General features: G+C 40.2%; 1 long non-coding RNA gene across 1 annotated transcript; it reads right to left on the bottom strand.

Annotated features, from left to right (window-relative positions):
• Positions 1 to 2,184: 2,184 nt before the first annotated feature.
• LOC137381626 (uncharacterized) lies at positions 2,185 to 13,896 on the bottom strand. The gene is made up of 3 exons (XR_010977200.1): positions 13,809 to 13,896; positions 9,043 to 9,171; positions 2,185 to 2,267 (listed from the first exon to the last, which is right to left on the bottom strand). It is a non-coding gene; the product is annotated as an uncharacterized lncRNA (long non-coding RNA).
• Positions 13,897 to 17,231: the final 3,335 nt, after the last annotated feature.

Raw genomic sequence — 17,231 nt, 5'->3', positions numbered from 1 at the left:
ATCACCTGGTTGATGCAGAACTTAACATCTTTTGGAAATCTAAAGATATCACATCCAGATGATGTCCATTGTCAACACGATTCATTGTTCTTTGAAGAGTTTCAGTAAATGTGTTTGGCAAGACCTCCCACCCATAAATCCATGCTGACTCCCTCTTAGCATATCATAACTATCTAGGTGTTTCTTTATCTTCTTTTCTTGAATGCCTTGTACACTTTACAACAACGGATGTTAGGTTTCTGGTCATCCCTTTATACAGATTGTTTCCAAACCTTGGCACTACTTCCATAATCATTCATTAAAGATAGCAGCAAGAATGTGATCAATTTTCTTCAAGTACTCTTGTATAAAGACCATTTGGGCTTGACGTTTGATTCACTTTAACTTCCTCAGCCTGTCAGTGACTGCCCTGTCTGCAATTTCTATTTCTAATCACACACTCCCCTCAGGAATTTAACTTCTGTGCTGGGGAGACTGATCATGGTCACTCCATTAGCAAGAGAAGAATTCATTTAGTATATTTGCTATCTCATATTCACTCGCTATCATATCTTTGCGATCTTTTGATGGCCCCACGGTTTCCCTTTTTTTAATCTCATTGTGAATATAATCATAGAAATACTTGACATTTCTTTTAATATTTCTTGCTATTCTACTGTCATTTTTTATTTAATCTTTCCTAACCAGTTTCTTAACCTCCTTTGCCTTGTTCGATGTTTATCACAGTCCAATGTGAAAACAGAGCAGCCTTACTCTTTAGAAACAATCTCTTTTTGTTATTAATTACACATTACTTCCTTTATTGCCTACACCAGATTTTTTTTCTGTTCTCCTTCAGGTGGCAGTTCTGTATTTTGTGTTTAGTATTTCTCAAAATGCTTCACTTTTTGCCATGCTTTTCATATCTAACATTGCTGTCCACTCTGTTTCCTGAGCTCACCTTCATCCCCTATGGTGAATTAATACGTCAAACTGTGTTTTTATTACCTTTCTGGACTTTTGCCTGTATTTTGGGGATTGAATTCTACAATTATTTTTTCTATGGGAACAGTAACTCAGTGGCCTTGATTATTATTCCTTATCTTTCATCAGCATTGCAGGATATCTATTGCCACCCTAGCTGAGATCAGCACAAACCAAAGATCATTTCTGAGATCTTGCTGTGCTGCATGGCGCAGTTCCACACTGGCCAGTGCACTTACCGAATGAGCCGTAACAGTTAACTTTCTCTAGTAGTCAAGAAGAGGAACAGCAATTACTTCAATTCAATTTAGTGAATAACAAAACAATTGTTCAACTTATACAGTTTTGACTTTCATTCATAAAGGTGTAAATTCTTTGGCCTTGGATACTAGTGTACGATCGCTGAACACATTTGTATAACATTCTTTCTCCACCAATATAACAGAGGTGTTCATACATTACTTGTTAGACTTGAGAGTCACCTCCAGTAGCTACTGCGTGATGTCAGGGCCACCAAAAAGAATACATGGTTGACACATATGTTCTCACTGGTAATCCCCTAAACGCTTATTATTTCATTCACTGAAAAATAATTGAAACTTTCATTTATTGATTCTCTTTTTTTTTGTCTGATGATGACTCCATGTTTTTTTCATATGGATAAAGCAATACCATTCAGTAGCTATCTTGCCAAACCCCGTAACCTGGTAACATAGAGACCCTCCCTTTTATATTCAAGAGATCCTATCAGATCATTTGAATTTTAATTCTGGTTATTTGACTGGGCTTGCAAATCTATGATCGCCAATAAGATGCTCAATTTTAAATAGCCAGATGTTTATAGATTTTAGTGAAGTTTTCATTTTACCCTGATAATTGATTGTCTCCTTGTGCTAGACACAGACAACATGGCCACCCCACGATGACAAAAGACTTCACCTTAATTAAACAACATCAACAATAAATATAATACATTAAGAAAACAGCTCATTGTGTAAAAAAAAATGTGCACATTTTCCCGTAAAAGCTTCTCTTGAGAAATATATGAAATCTAAACATTCACAGGCTGTTGATTCCATTCAATTAAGTTGAAATAGCCAATTCTAGAAGAGTCCAGCTGATGGCAGTGGTGCTTCCCAGCAACAGCCAGCAAAGACTGCAACTATCGGCAGCGCTTTCAGCATTACACAAGTTCGTGGCGCAGCAAAGAACTTTTCTACCTCCAACGGTTATATCATTCGCATCAGCGTCACACTCCGAACGATACGAGCATTTCTTGGTTATCTTCACGATTCCCAGTCCCACTGTAATAAATTAGATAAGTTATGGCAACTCTAGATCCCTCATTTGATTACCTGATCATAGGGCTGTGGAACAACAGATCATTATCAATATAATCAATATCAGTCATTAATGTTAGTCACAGTTTAAATTGGATTCATCACAATTTCTCCCCTATCTAATACAAAGTGAGCTTTTTCCTCTTCTCCTTTGACTCCTGTGGGTTTTCCTAGTTCTAGTCACCCTCCAGAACCTCATCTAGCTTATAGTTATTCATAGAATCGTAGAATTGTACAGCACAGAAGGAAACTATTTGGTCTATTGTGCCTCTTTGGAAGAACTATTCAATTAGTTCCATTCCCTTGCTTTTTCTGCAGTGCCCTGTGAATAATCTCCCTTTAATCTTCTATGCTTTAAAAGGGGAACAATCCCAGTTTCTTTCTCCAGTCTCTCCACATAATTGAAATCCCTCATCACTGGTACCATCTCTTCAGCACCCCTTCCAAGGCATTGACATCCTTCATGTCTGATCCTGTATAGGGAGTGTCAGCAAGCTAGTCAATTGAGGGTGGGAGAGAATCCACAGCAAAGCTCAATCTTCTCTCTAACCGAAGTACAATTTCCAGGAGGGATCAACTGGTAGCAGTCAGAAGATGTTTGTTATTTTCTCTCCCTGGCCCAGGGGTATGGAGGCCAGTTATGAAATTACTAGTACTGCCCTAGCTGAGACCAACTATTGTTGTCTATAATATTCACTAGCTAATCCACCATGGGGTTGTTGATGTGGAGTCTGGGGTCTGCAACATGTTTGTGATGTATAGTTGCTAACCTAATGCATTAAGAATGTCAGAGAAAACTTCTAAGTCTACTTGTGAAGAAGACACTGAGACTAGGATGCTTTGGTGGAAACTGTTTATTGCTTGCCACACAGCTTACTTCTCCACTCCTAACAATCCCTCGCCAGTGCTGGCTGGCTCTTTATATATACTTCTGAGTACATTTAACTAATCAACACGCACCACCTCTTCCCCCTATTATCTTCAGCTACTAGGTATTTAACATCTATCAACAGGACTTATTAGATACTAACAGATTTCCCTCTCCTTTAAATTAAGTACATAGATATATATATAAAATTAAAAAGAGACAAATGATATTTTCTTTATCTTACATTATTATACCATCAACCTTCAACAGCACCAGCCATTAACATACTGTATAATCCCCCCTTCTTTAAAAACAAAAAAACCCCCCCAAAAACTTGTTTAAAGAATTATAAAGCGATCTTAACATAAAAATTCCCATGTTTCCCTAATTCATCATAACACAAGATGACCCTCTTCGAGGACATCCAACAATTTCTTTGAACAAGCACTTCTCTTCGTTAAACAATCGGACAACTGATGACTCGTGTCGACCCACTTTATCTTGGAAATTTTTTGTCTTTCCAACATTTCTTTTATACTCGCGAGATCAATCCTCATCCTCTTTTCTGTGACACTTCTTGTCAAATGGACATTGTCCCAGAGAGAATGGTTATCTATATAGCATTCTATAGGAAAATCTTTCTTCAATTGCCCCTAATAGAAGACTTTCTGTAAAATATTCGATAAATACATACCCATATCTATCGCTTCTACCAGCGCAAATGTCTCAGCAGTTAAGGTGCTTTTAACTGTCCTCTTTATTTTCTTTGATGCCCAGGCTAATGGACAACATTTATCAATTCCTCCCACCAAAAATATTAAAAACCCTGCTGCGCTGGAATAATCATCGGGAAGATTAGTGTGTGAGGTATCACTAAAAATGGCTAATTTCATTTCTTCTGGGTCACCCAATGCTGGAAACTTGAGGCAACATTTGTCGAAACTCAATTTCTTCAATGTCTTATTTGCTTCCAGCGCTTCCTCAGCAGTAGCATGTTTCAGCATGGTGCTCAATTCTAATACATCAAAGCAAGCATCCGATCTAGTTTGTGTGCACAACCAGTTCAACTGCCCCATTAAGCTCCTTAACTGGTCTGCTTCTTCCTTGGTTGCAGAGTCTTCTTTTTGTGAGGACCTGGCCCAACTTATTGGGATCCTAATAACATTCTCTGGGTAAGACTGTTGATTTAGGGTTACCCCCAACTTAGTCTAGCTAATATTCAATCCTATATATCTAAAAGCTCTGGAAGCCTGACTTCCAATTTTAAATTCCTGTGGAACTTTATCTACCACAAATTTCTCAAATGCTGCAGATCTCCTTGCAGAAAATCGTCCACGTGCATCAAGAAAATGCTCGCTAGTTTTTCTTCATAGTACCAATAAAACATTGCAGGATCTGTTTTTAGCTGAATACAACCGGCTTTTAGTAGGACGGACCTAACTGAAAAATACCACACCCTCACACCCTAGATGCATCATTTAGCCCATAAGTACACTTGTTTAGCTTCCATAATTTCCCCTCACTAGCTCCAGCTTCTTTTGGTGGCTTTAAAAATACTTCTCTCTGAAATCTCTCCCCTTGCAAAAATGCTGCTTTGATATCAATGGACTTATATTCCCATGAGTGTGTCACTAAAAGGGTTAGGAAAATCCTCAGACTTGCTTTTCCTGCTGTTAGGGAGTCCACTCTAACTCCTTGGTCGCCTAGTCATTCCTCAAATCCCCGAGCTACAAGTCTGGCCTTAGCTTTATACAAACAGTCGGGAAGTACTTTTCTCTGTACAGCTCCAGCTATGGGACAGTGCTGGTTGTCCTCTATCTGGCACCTCCTTGTATATACCAAACTCTCTCCAACTGTCAAGCTCTTTTTGCTTTGCATCCTTTACCAACTTACCATCTAACTTGTTAGTAGCCATTGGAGCTTCTCTATTGTAAGGGTTCTTATTTCTTGTGGCACTCCTCGCCTGCTCTTTGGTTCTTGCTCTAGTGAAACCACGTCCCCTACTAGATTTCCTATCCCTTTCTGAACTGCTACTACTCAACCTGCCCCTCCTACAACCAGACTTCCTTTCACAAGTTTGTGTCCGTTTCCTTGGACATCTTCAGGCCCACTGTCTGAACTTACACTACATTTTCTGGCCTTCCACATTTTCACTTCTGCAAATCTATAGGTCTGATATCCTGTCCCTTGTCTTGCACATTCAACCAATATTTGTATTTCCCTGACCCCTTCCCTGTCCTTCCTATAATTGTGGCTTCCCTCCATTCACTAGCTCCTTTTGCCATATATGTCACTCTAGTGCCAACTTTCGGTAGTTGACCTTTGGGATAAATGGCCTTATCTTGATCTGCACTATCACTCGGTCCACTCTCAGTTAGCACGTTATCTGTTACAATCTGTTGCTCATAAAGGTCCGACATGTGTGTATTGGAAGTACACGGTGCATCATCAGTTTCCATCATTTGTTCACATCCTGTCAAGTTATAATCAGTGCCAATAAGCCATGAGGAATGCACTCTAATGATTTGTTTGCCACATTGCAAAATTATCATTTTGCCATCAGTGCCTATAACTTTTCCTGGGTCTCTCCATTCTTTCTGCCCTTCTCTTTTGTAATACACCATGTCCCCGGTATAAAAGTTTTTCCGATGGCTTGATCCGATACCTCAAAGCTCTCCTGTTTTTTTTCTGAAACCTCTGCCTTAATAAATGCTCTTCTCCCTGCATGGATGGCATTCTGCAAAAATTGAACTCATTGTAGTCCCTTCTAAAGCCCACATTACCGAAGGTATTTTCAGATTCCTGCCATAAACTAATTGATAGGGGCTGTAGCCCCCAACCATTTGAAGTGTGTTTTTTGCATGTACGGCCTATGCTAGAACGGTAGTCGATTTACAATTTGATTGGACGGCTAAAATGTTTTGGAGCATTTTGTCAATCACGGCATGATTTCTCTCACAAATCCCATTACGAAAAGGATTTTCCGCTGCTGTGTGCATTGCTATAATATTCATATTTTCACACATACTCCTGAACTCATCATTGGCAAATTCTCCTCCATTGTCAGTTAGAAATCTAGCCAGTGCTCCTTGTCCCGTTCCTATCGATCTTTCCATTATCTTGTCTACTATTACTTTTTTGTCTTTACTATAAATTACCGTTGACAGACTGAATCTAGTCTCTATGTCTATAAAGTGTAGAAGAAAAATGTTTTTGTCTTTATCCCATACCTTCAAGTCCATCACTAGGCTTTTATAAAAGTCTAATTAAAGCTAATGGGAGACTCACTACAGGTCACGATGGCGTCCTCCTGTATTTCTTTTTTTACAGATATCACATTTTGCACTGATATCCTCGATAGGTTTATTGTAGTCATCATCTATCACCCTTGCATCTTTTAACAGAATCGTCAACCTATGACAAGATTGGATGTGCAAACTGTCGATGTAGTTTAGAAATAATTTGCCTCTTCTCCTTTAAATCCCCACCCCCGGATGCCATTAATACCGCTTTAACATTCTGCTTAGAGATGTTAGGTCTTGCGAAAGGAATACAATAATGTCTCAACTGTGTAAATTGCAAATCTACAGATTTCCCAAAAACAAATCATCTAATCACGTTCCATATCCAATTTCATTGGAGCTTTTTTCCATAGACGGCTTACTGAACAACAAAGGTATTTCACTGGATACTACATTGGTACTAATAAAGTGGTTTACCTCTGCTATTTTACACAGAATTACCACACTTTTTAGTGATTCCAATGTGTTGTCATCCCCAAACCTGAAACAGGTAGAACTGTCATATTCTTTGACATTACTTTGGCCTTCCTTACCTGAAGAATCCAAGTAACACTTTAACCAGTCCACTACACATACCGTGGACATACATCCACTGTCTAGTACTGCACAATTGAACAAATCTGCGACTAGGACACTCAGTACCAGACTGAAGCTTCTCGTGACCAGTACAATTCCTTCTGATTGATCAGTAGCGTCATCCTCGCCTTCCGAACCTTCCACGTCATGTGTCAGCTCAAAAACTCTGTAATTCCTCTTTGGACAATTCAATGCATAACGATACTGCGAGTCACATCAGAAACACCTGTTGTTGGTTATTCCTGAGGTTCATCCTTCTGCCGTAATTGTCCAATTCTCGCCATCTATTATAGCTGGCAAAAGGATCTCTATCCTCGTTTGTGTTGTTTACGACTCTTCTTTTGTACTGATGTTTGAGCCCCATATTTGAACGACCTCGAAAGGCTGCTAGCATTGTATCCTCCATCTTTGGTGTCACTGCTGAAGAGTTCACTTGTGCCATGAAAGCAGCCAGAAATGAATGTTTCCCCAGGAATTTTTTTAAGTCTTCTGACATCTGATCAAAAAGCGTACCCATTTCTTTGGATCTAATTCTGATCAAGACCAAGAGCCTATCCATGTTCAATATCCTAGCACAATCCAACAATTTGAAGGCAAGTACTGATTTAGGAATTTCCAAGTAGAATCGCTGCAACCTTGTATATAGTCGGTTAAACTCCATGATACATTCTTCTACGGAAGAACCATCCATTTTTCTAAATTTATCAAAGTCTGACCACACCTCATAGGCACTCATAAAGTCATCTTTCATATAAATTTTATCCATAAATTAAAAGATTGTGCAAATCTTCCTCATTGTCCAAATGATGAGCCTCTAGCTCTGAGAACACTTTGCCCCTGATCTTGCTTCTGGCAGGAAGCAAAAGTGCAAGGGCTATTCCTTGCTTCCTCTTTGGCAACAACCTAACCAGTGTCCATAGATCAACTTCATTTTTCCATTGATCGTAAGGTTCGGCTTCACAAAACAGTAGTGGGAAATCATATCCTGACACCTTATACCTGGTGGTCAGTCATCTTTCTTCAAAAAAGAAACTCCAATTACAGTCTTCTCAAAAAAAATTAACTCCAATTCTAATCTACTGCCTGAAAACAAATCTTAGTCTCCAATCTTCACTTTTAGGCAACCATTCTCTGCTACAAATGACAGAGTAAACTTCCAAGACTATTTGTGAAAAAGACACTGAGACTAGGATGCTTTGGCAGAGACTGTTTATTGCTTGCCACAGAGCTTACTTCTCCACTACCAACCATCCCCACCAGTGCTGGCTGGCTCTTCTTTATATATACATCTGAGAACAATTAACTAATCAACACCCAACACCTGTTCCCTCTAGTACCTTCAACTACTAGATATTTAACATCCTTCAACAGAACTTATTAGACACTAACAAAGAACTCTGCTCAGGCATTCCCTGTGGGGAAAACGAACTTGCTGCCTATGAGGGTGGCAGAAGCAGAGACAATGACTGATTTCAAAAGAAAATTGGATGGTCACTTGAGGGAAATAAACTTACAGGGCTACAGGAATAGAGGCGGGGAATGGGACTGACTGGTTTGCTCTACCGAGAGCAGGCATGGACTTGATAGGCTGAATGGCCTCCGTCTGTGCCATTATGACTCTATGAAATTAATCCTGGGGTCAACTACAGGCTAATTGCCAAGTCCTTGTAAATTTCTGGCCCCAGGTCAAGGAAGGTCATTGCCTCACCAACAGAAATGAACCTGTAAATGACCTCAGGATGAAATTACAGTTTTGTTTCAACACTTTTGATACTTTGAATTGTGCCATTGGAAATTCGACAGATATTTTCAGAACTTTTATATAGACATTCATTATTGGTATATCCTTTCTTACTCCATATCAAATACATAGTAGAAACTGGGAGAATAAAAGGCACTCACAATGATCTCTAAAACAGGAAATTATTGAGGTAACAGTATTTTTCTCATGCACCTTACTTGAGGCATTTTATCAAAAGTAAAACATACTCACCTTGGCTAAATCCTACTGTTTTTACGGAAGTGAGGCACATTGTTTTGTTAGATGGGCATAACTTGTGCAGTGTATTGCATTCCTCTATTAGCCTGGAGTTTATACAGTAATAGCATTTCAGGGCTTCGGCTGCAAAATTAATGAAGGGAAGATGGTATTAAAAACATTGAATCAGCACTCCATGTGAAGAGCATTTATATCTTGATATTATGTCATGAGAAAATATAAATTCAGGAGATAATTTGTAACCCAATTCCATTAATACAAATGTCTACCCAGTTATAACTTTCCAAGATTCATGCAACAGCAAGTACAGATTAATTTTCTGAGGAAAATTGGAGTTAACTATAAGTTTCTGTTCATATTTTGTTTTAGTTCTTCCTTAATTATTATAAAACTCCAAAATATTTAGAAATGTTCCAGTTTTCTCCTCGTGCAATGTTATACAATGGTCATTCTATATATATTGTGACTGTCAGCAGTTTTATTTAATTGTAGGAAACATCAAAACCAAGCTTGATCTGTCTCAACACATACATATATACACATACACACTGTAATAATGATCAATAGTGGGAAACCTTCCATGTTCAGGAATGCCAAGGAGGTAGTGGAGTTCCCATGCACCTCTGTCCTTGTCCTTCTAGTTCTGGACATTGAGGGTTTGGGAGGTGCTGCTGAAGAAGCCTTGGCAAGTTGCTTAAGGAATGGCTTAATGAAGGGCAGGAATGGCAGCTCAGTTCTCCTGGTCACATGGTTTTCAGATGTGATAGAGAGGGGGTAAAAAAGGATTGGGGGTCACAATATTGGTTAAAGAAACAATCACAGCCTGTCAGGAGGGATGGGGCGGCACAGTGGTGCAGTGGTTAGCACTGCAGCCTCACAGCTCCAGGGACCCGGGTTCGATTCTGGGTACTGCCTGTGTGGAGTTTGCAAGTTCTCCCTGTGTCTGCGTGGGTTTTCTCCGGGTGCTCCGGTTTCCTCCCACAAGCCAAAAGACTTGCAGGTTGATAGGTAAATTGGCCATTATAAATTGTCACTAGTATAGGTAGGTGGTAGGGAAATATAGGGACAGGTGGGGATGTTTGGTAGGAATATGGGATTAGTGTAGGATTAGTATAAATGGGTGGTTGATGGTCGGCACAGACTCGGTGGGCCGAAGGGCCTGTTTCAGTGCTGTATCTCTAATCTAATCTAATATACAAGAAGGATCATCAAATGAGGCAATATGGCTGGAGCAGAGGAACTGAGGACAAGAAAAGGGGTAATCACACAACTGGAAATATACTATATACTCCAAACAGTGACAGGGAGATAGAAGAGCAAATATGCAGGCAAATTGCTGAGAAGTGCAGAAACAATAGTATGGTAATAGTAGGGGATTTCACCTACCCTAATATTAACTGGGCTAAAACCTAAACCTAAAAAGTATAGAAGAGGGTACTTTCAAAATGGTGAAAAGCTAGAAACAGTGGTGGTCCAAAGAGATCTGGGGTCCAGTTACACTGACCATTAAAATGTCATGTACAGATCGTATGTCAGATATCAAGAGTTCAATACTGCAGAAAGCCTTGAGGACTATAAAAAGTGCAGGGGTGAAATTTAAAAAGAAATTAGGAAAGCAAAGAGAGGGCATGAAAAGATATTGGCAAGTAAAGGAAAGGAAAATGCAAAGATGTTTTATAAATACATAAAGACCAAGAGGATAACGAAGGAAAGAGTACAGACAATTAGAGACCAAAAGGTGTGTGGAGACAGAAGACATGGTTCTCAATGAATACTTTAGTCTGTCTTCACAAAAGAGGGGGACCATGCAGAAATTGTAGTTAAGGAGGAGGAGTGTGAAATATTGGATAAAACAAATATTAAAAATATTAAGGGGTTTAGCACCTTTGAAAGCAGATAAATTGCCAGGTGAGGATAAAATTGTAATATTACTTGTTCCTTTGGCATGTGATCTATTGTAAGACTCAGAGGACTACAAGTCATATCAAGAAAACGGGGAAATTTATTATATTTTAACAAGAACATATATGTTGAAGGGTATTCCCAAGCACAGAGGCACCTGCAGTAAATATCATACTGTTTAAATGTTATTTGAGTAACTAGTAACATATAATCTTAGTGAACAATGAAGAGGTTGCAAGGCATCATGGGGCTTAGACAACTTGACCACATTCCACACAGGAGCTGAGTAGCAGATGTCCTTGTGGAATGCTGACAAAGATACCAGCCTGTAAGAAGGTTAAGATAAGGTGGTGTGCGTACATGAGAACCAAGGATGGGGATTAGAAAGGAATGGAAAACATCATGAGTAATCCCCTATCAGTCCGTGGGCTGGTCATGCAGCCCCTTCCATGCCTGGTAACTGCTTCCATTGGTCTTTAATAATCAATGTATATAATCTGTAATCATTATGATTGGACCATGTCCAGCCGGGATGGGCTGAGTAACTGTTTGAAACTGTATAAGTATTGATGATTTTTCTTTGTTCGGTGGAGAGGTATCTGGACAGACCAGTGACCTGCTCCCCGCCGGCGTAACTTAAATAAACTGTTTGACATTGGAGTAGACCTGAGTGTCGAGTGATTCTTCTAGATTCATTCCCGCTAACAATATATATCCAAAAAGTTACCGCACAAGCCACATATGAACACATCTCACTCTGTCAGGCTACACCCACAACTCCCTGGTCGCGTGTGACGCAACATCACTTCCTCCTGTGACCTTCACTTACAGCTCTTAAGGTGGTCCTCTTAAGATCATCCCACAACATCCTCTTTTTTTCCAAAGATAAAAACATATCTACAATATACAATGATGTTCTGGTTCGGACTAACTATACATGATTAAAACAAAACATTATTTACAAGTGAGTAAGTTTAACACTCTCTAAAATGTAGAGGAGATTTGCTTTTTCATCCTGATCTCATCATAAACCTCTTCCCAGAGTTGAGCTCGTCTTCATGACTCCTCTGAGACTCTGGTGACTCAGAACTCTGGTTAGCATGTTCTTCCTCTGTGCTCATAGCCTCTGCATATTCATCATCAGACTTTATCTTTGAGCATGTCTGCAATGCCACAGGATTGTCATATGTAGTGTTGTCGTACAGCTCTTTGACTTGACTTCGGTTCCGTTGAAGTGGGACCAGTAGGGCAACATTAGTTAATTATTTAGCATTAGGATACGTTAACAGTCTGAGAGTGAATATGGAAACACTGTAGTTGTGGGTAACCAGGGCATGATGCGATACATGGCCACGGTCCTGGGAAAGTAGTACAATCCAGAGCCTAATTGCCTCCACATCTGTGTAAACTTGCTGTCCTTGCTTCACTAATCAAAGAGATAAGGGTGCGACTACAGATGGAACAGGAGGCCATAAACTGTGGGAGATGCCAGCTTCAAGGCTGGGGAGGAGATGGCAGGAGAATGTTAGTGGGGCAATACAATCCAATTTATTGATCAAGCTGCAGACCTGGAATGTGTCGGGGTAGTGTGGACAAATGAGTAATGGTTATTGCATTCTATAAATTAATGCCACAGACTCTGTTTCACTGAGAAACCTCTAGATGAACAACAGATACTTCTGCCTTGCACCGTGCTTGAATAACATCTTTATTTACTTTAATCCCATGGACTCAAAAGAGTGATTATTTTCTCCATAACAATTTGGTGTACTCGGCAGGATCCTGAAGGCTCAGTTGCCGGTGCCCAGTCAAATGCTGGCCTCAGAGAGCTGGTGAGTACATTTACTTTACCTTCACTTATAGCTTCTTAATGTGGTCCTCTCTTAAGGTCATCCCACAACAGAAATATATCCTCAGTTGCTAAGAGAAGCAAGGGAGAAGATAGTGGAGGCTCTGACCATCATTTTCCAATCTTCTCTGGCTACAGATGTGGTGTGAGAGGACTGGGGGTCTGCTAATGATGTACAATTGTTGAAGAGGGGATGAAGGGATAGACCGAGTAATTACAGGCCAGTGAACCGAACCTCGGTAGTGGGAAAATAATTGGAAGAAATTCTGAGGGACAGTGTAGGACTCTGGATTACTAGTACAGTAAATTATAAGCAGGTCAGCTATCCATTCTGCTTATTGTCTAAGCTCATACATTAAGAATGATTATTTGAACATCGTACCACTGGGCTGCCAGCATTTCTGGAACTGTATCCAGTATGAAACACCACCCACGGTAACATAGTCACTACACTCCCATACTCCTGTGAGTTTTACAGTGACTATATGTTATAGAATGATATTAATTAGGTGCATCAAATCCTTTGGAAAAGTGGGCCAGATCTTTGTGGTTCAATTGGCGAGTGAACTGAATCTGTTTCAGGACATTTCACTCTAGAAAACTGATTTTATGAATACGCATTATTAATGGGGAGACTCACGACCAGTCTACCACTCTGATGGAGTGCACATCTGGAAATCACATGTGCCTCCCTGCAATGCTACAAGCATTAAGTGAAGGAGAAGCTGACAAAGTCAGTAGTGCTATCTATGACCTGTTAAAAATAATTTCCACAAACCTACCAGCTGTTTCTATTGGTGGGATAAGATCAGGAACCAGGCTGGATTTGATAAAGAAGCAGCCCAGATTAGCTCAGCAAACCATGGGTAGGAAGGACACCCCTGATATACATAAACTCAGCAATGATTTTAAGTGTGTTTCCATTTGTAAGAATTTAAATTAATAAATCATAATAATAATTAATGTAATGAACGTTTTAAAGTTATAGACTAGTGTATTAAATTCTTACCACTGAGAGAACAAAGAGCTGCAATGATGGCACCAGTAATGAATTTCATTTTGACCTGATGATTCGTTGCTGATTTCTGATCCTCCTTGTCTTCTGTGTGTTTCCTAAACACCACACCAAACACCACAATCTTTTGAGTCTTACACAAATAAACATCTTAAAACACTTTTTATACAAAACTGGAAATACGTAATTAAATTTTTTTCCCAATAGTAACAATCCTGCCAGATTACCATTCTGATAGATTAGAGGTAAAAGCTTCATCTCTAAACCATACAGACTAGAAAGGCCACCAAATTAATACCAGATCTGAGCTGAATTAGGTGCTCACAGCCATTGCAGCAATACTATAACTGTTCACACTGTCATTAGATTAGGCAGATTAAGGAAGGAAAATTTGGTCAATTCTAGAAGTGTAACCTCTGGGTGAGGACAGAATTCGTTTGGCTGATGCATGTGACATTTCAAGTACCCAAATTAGTACCAATTGCAAATCTTACCAGGGGCTTTGGGAAGACTGTATCCACCTTTGGAGGGGTTCCCTCCAGATTCTACAAAGGAGGTTTTAGAGAATCTGACAATTTGTCGAAGATCATTCTGAATTCTACTACAGTCCTAGGTCTTCTGAACAGTGAGTTTTCTGTTAGGTTTAAACAATGACATTCGACCACATGCTTCCATGAGAAGATGACTTGAGCCTCATGTCAGAGACAAGGCTTCCTGGCCTATAGTATGCATCGATTCATTGTACGCTTTTGGATGCGGACCTTTCTTGTAAAATTTTGTATCTGTTTGAAGTTCACTATTTTAACATAACTTACATTCATCACATACAGAGATGTCTCAGAGTGCGGTGAATGCCGGAACATTGAGTAAATTTAAGGAGGAGATAGAGAGATTTTTAATTAGTAATGGGTTGCAGGGTTATGGAGAACGGGCAAGAAAGTGGAGTTGAGGCTGAGATGAGATCAGCCATGATCGTATTGAATGGCAGAGCAGGCTCGAGGGGCTGAATTGCCTACTCCTGCTCCTGGTTCTTATGCTGTTATGTCTACTGAACAGAGGATAGATAACAAGTGGGGAATGAGCAGGGGTGGGTGACAATGCCATTATGGATGCATTGTAGTTTGAGAATGGTAGAAATGGGAAGGTGGGCAGGGACAGCATTGGAGAAGTCTAGCCCCAAGGTGATAAAATCATGAATTACTAGATTGAAGACTGAGAGAGAGAGAAGAAGAAGGCATGAAGGTGGACAATATTGTAGAGGTGAAAGAAATTGGACTTAGTACAGATTGGATGCAGGGAAGGAAGCTAAGCTCGGAGGGAAGCAATATAGAATCAAGTAATTTTACAGTACAGGGGGCCAGCGGCTGTTCATGCCTATACCAGCTCTCTGAAAGAGATGTGACTTAATCATATTACTCTTTCCTTTCCGCATTCACTATTTTTATTTTTTCAAATATTAATCTACTTCCCTTTTACAAGATATTATTGATTCTGCTTCCACTGCTGTTTTTTGTAGGTCATTCAATCCACTGCAAAATGTTATTTTTCTTAATCACTCCATTCATTTTTCTTAATGATGACCTTACATTTATGTCCATCAGTTATCAACTCACCAACCCTTAGAAATAGTTTTGCCATCAGGGACCAAGATGACAACCCTAACTGTTCTCTCTTGAACTTTCTGGGAGCCTGCTGAAAGCAACAGTAAAGGCCAGGCTACACTTTGTGATCTCCAGAAAGAAAATTCAAAAATCCAAGTTTGGAATTTTCGTACCACCTGTCCCTTGTTGTAAATTAGCCGTGCACCCTCCACCGCGACCTGTGAATGTTCCAATATGCTTTTCATCTGTATAAATATATGCTGCTGGTAATTATTATACACATTATTTTTTGCTGCACTCATTCCATCAGGAAAATGTCTATACGATAGCAACTTGTGCGGCTTTACATTTTTCCCTTATCTTAGAACGTCCACAAACCTTTATAAGGTGAGCTTCTGTACAGGCATGTCTGTATTTATAAATTGATAGTAAACTATAGGATAAGTCAAAGATCAAATTTACTTCAATAAATGGTTACTTGGCAATACAGTACAATATATATTATATACAAAACAAAGCAACAAACTTTTTTTTTCCCTCATGGTCTGTTCCATATCCACTAAACTGTGGGGGAAAGATTTCCAGGGTTAATATTTCACCTATTGACTGAATGGATGGAAATCTAGCCAGTTTTGTTTAAATCTTAATGTAAACCTGCGGCTGCTAGTTTAATTTAGTTCTGGGATTTCTGATCCATAAATAGCTTGCTTGGACAATGTCCTGCCTCAATCTTTTCTTTATTAAAAACAAACTCACTTTTGTGAGGGTCTCATAACTTAGCACCCTAAGCCCCAGAATCATTGGATTTTGGATCTGGATAATAAACTGAGGGATACCCATAAAAGATCCCATGGCACTATTTGAAGAAAGTGAGGTTATCCTGGTGTCCTGGACCTCCCTAAACCTTTTCTTTCTTTTGGGCCTCCTTATCTCGAGAGACAATGGATACGCGCCTGGAGGTGGTCAGTGGTTTGTGAAGCAGCGCCTGGAGTGGCTATAAAGGCCAATTCTGGAGTGACAGGCTCTTCCACAGGTGCTGCAGAGAAATTTGTTTGTTGGGGCTGTTGCACAGTTGGCTCTCCCCTTGCGCCTCTGTCTTTTTTCCTGCCAACTACTAAGTCTCTTCGACTCGCCACAATTTAGCCCTGTCTTTATGGCTGCCCGCCAGCTCTGGCGAATGCTGGCAACTGACTCCCACGACTTGTGATCAATGTCACACGATTTCATGTCGCGTTTGCAGACGTCTTTATAACGGAGACATGGACGGCCGGTGGGTCTGATACCAGTGGCGAGCTCGCTGTACAATGTGTCTTTGGGGATCCTGCCATCTTCCATGCGGCTCACATGGCCAAGCCATCTCAAGCGCCGCTGACTCAGTAGTGTGTATAAGCTGGGGATGTTGGCCGCTTCAAGGACTTCTGTGTTGGAGATATAGTCCTGCCACCTGATGCCAAGTATTCTCCGAAGGCAGCGAAGATGGAATGAATTGAGACGTCGCTCTTGGCTGGCATACGTTGTCCAGGCCTCGCTGCCGTAGAGCAAGGTACTGAGGACACAGGCCTGATACACTCGGACTTTTGTGTTCCGTGTCAGTGCGCCATTTTCCCACACTCTCTTGGCCAGTCTGAACATAGCAGTGGAAGCCTTACCCATGCGCTTGTTGATTTCTGCATCTAGAGACAGGTTACTGGTGATAGTTGAGCCTAGGTAGGTGAACTCTTGAACCACTTCCAGAGCGTGGTCGCCAATATTGATGGATGGAGCATTTCTGACATCCTGCCCCATGATGTTCGTTTTCTTGAGGCTGATGGTTAGG

Source organism: Heterodontus francisci, chromosome 22 (assembly GCF_036365525.1).
Source record: "Heterodontus francisci isolate sHetFra1 chromosome 22, sHetFra1.hap1, whole genome shotgun sequence".
NCBI classification, from domain to species: Eukaryota; Metazoa; Chordata; class Chondrichthyes; order Heterodontiformes; family Heterodontidae; genus Heterodontus; species Heterodontus francisci.
The sequence above is the reverse complement of the archived record's forward strand: the minus strand, read 5'-3'. Positions and strand labels throughout refer to the sequence as shown.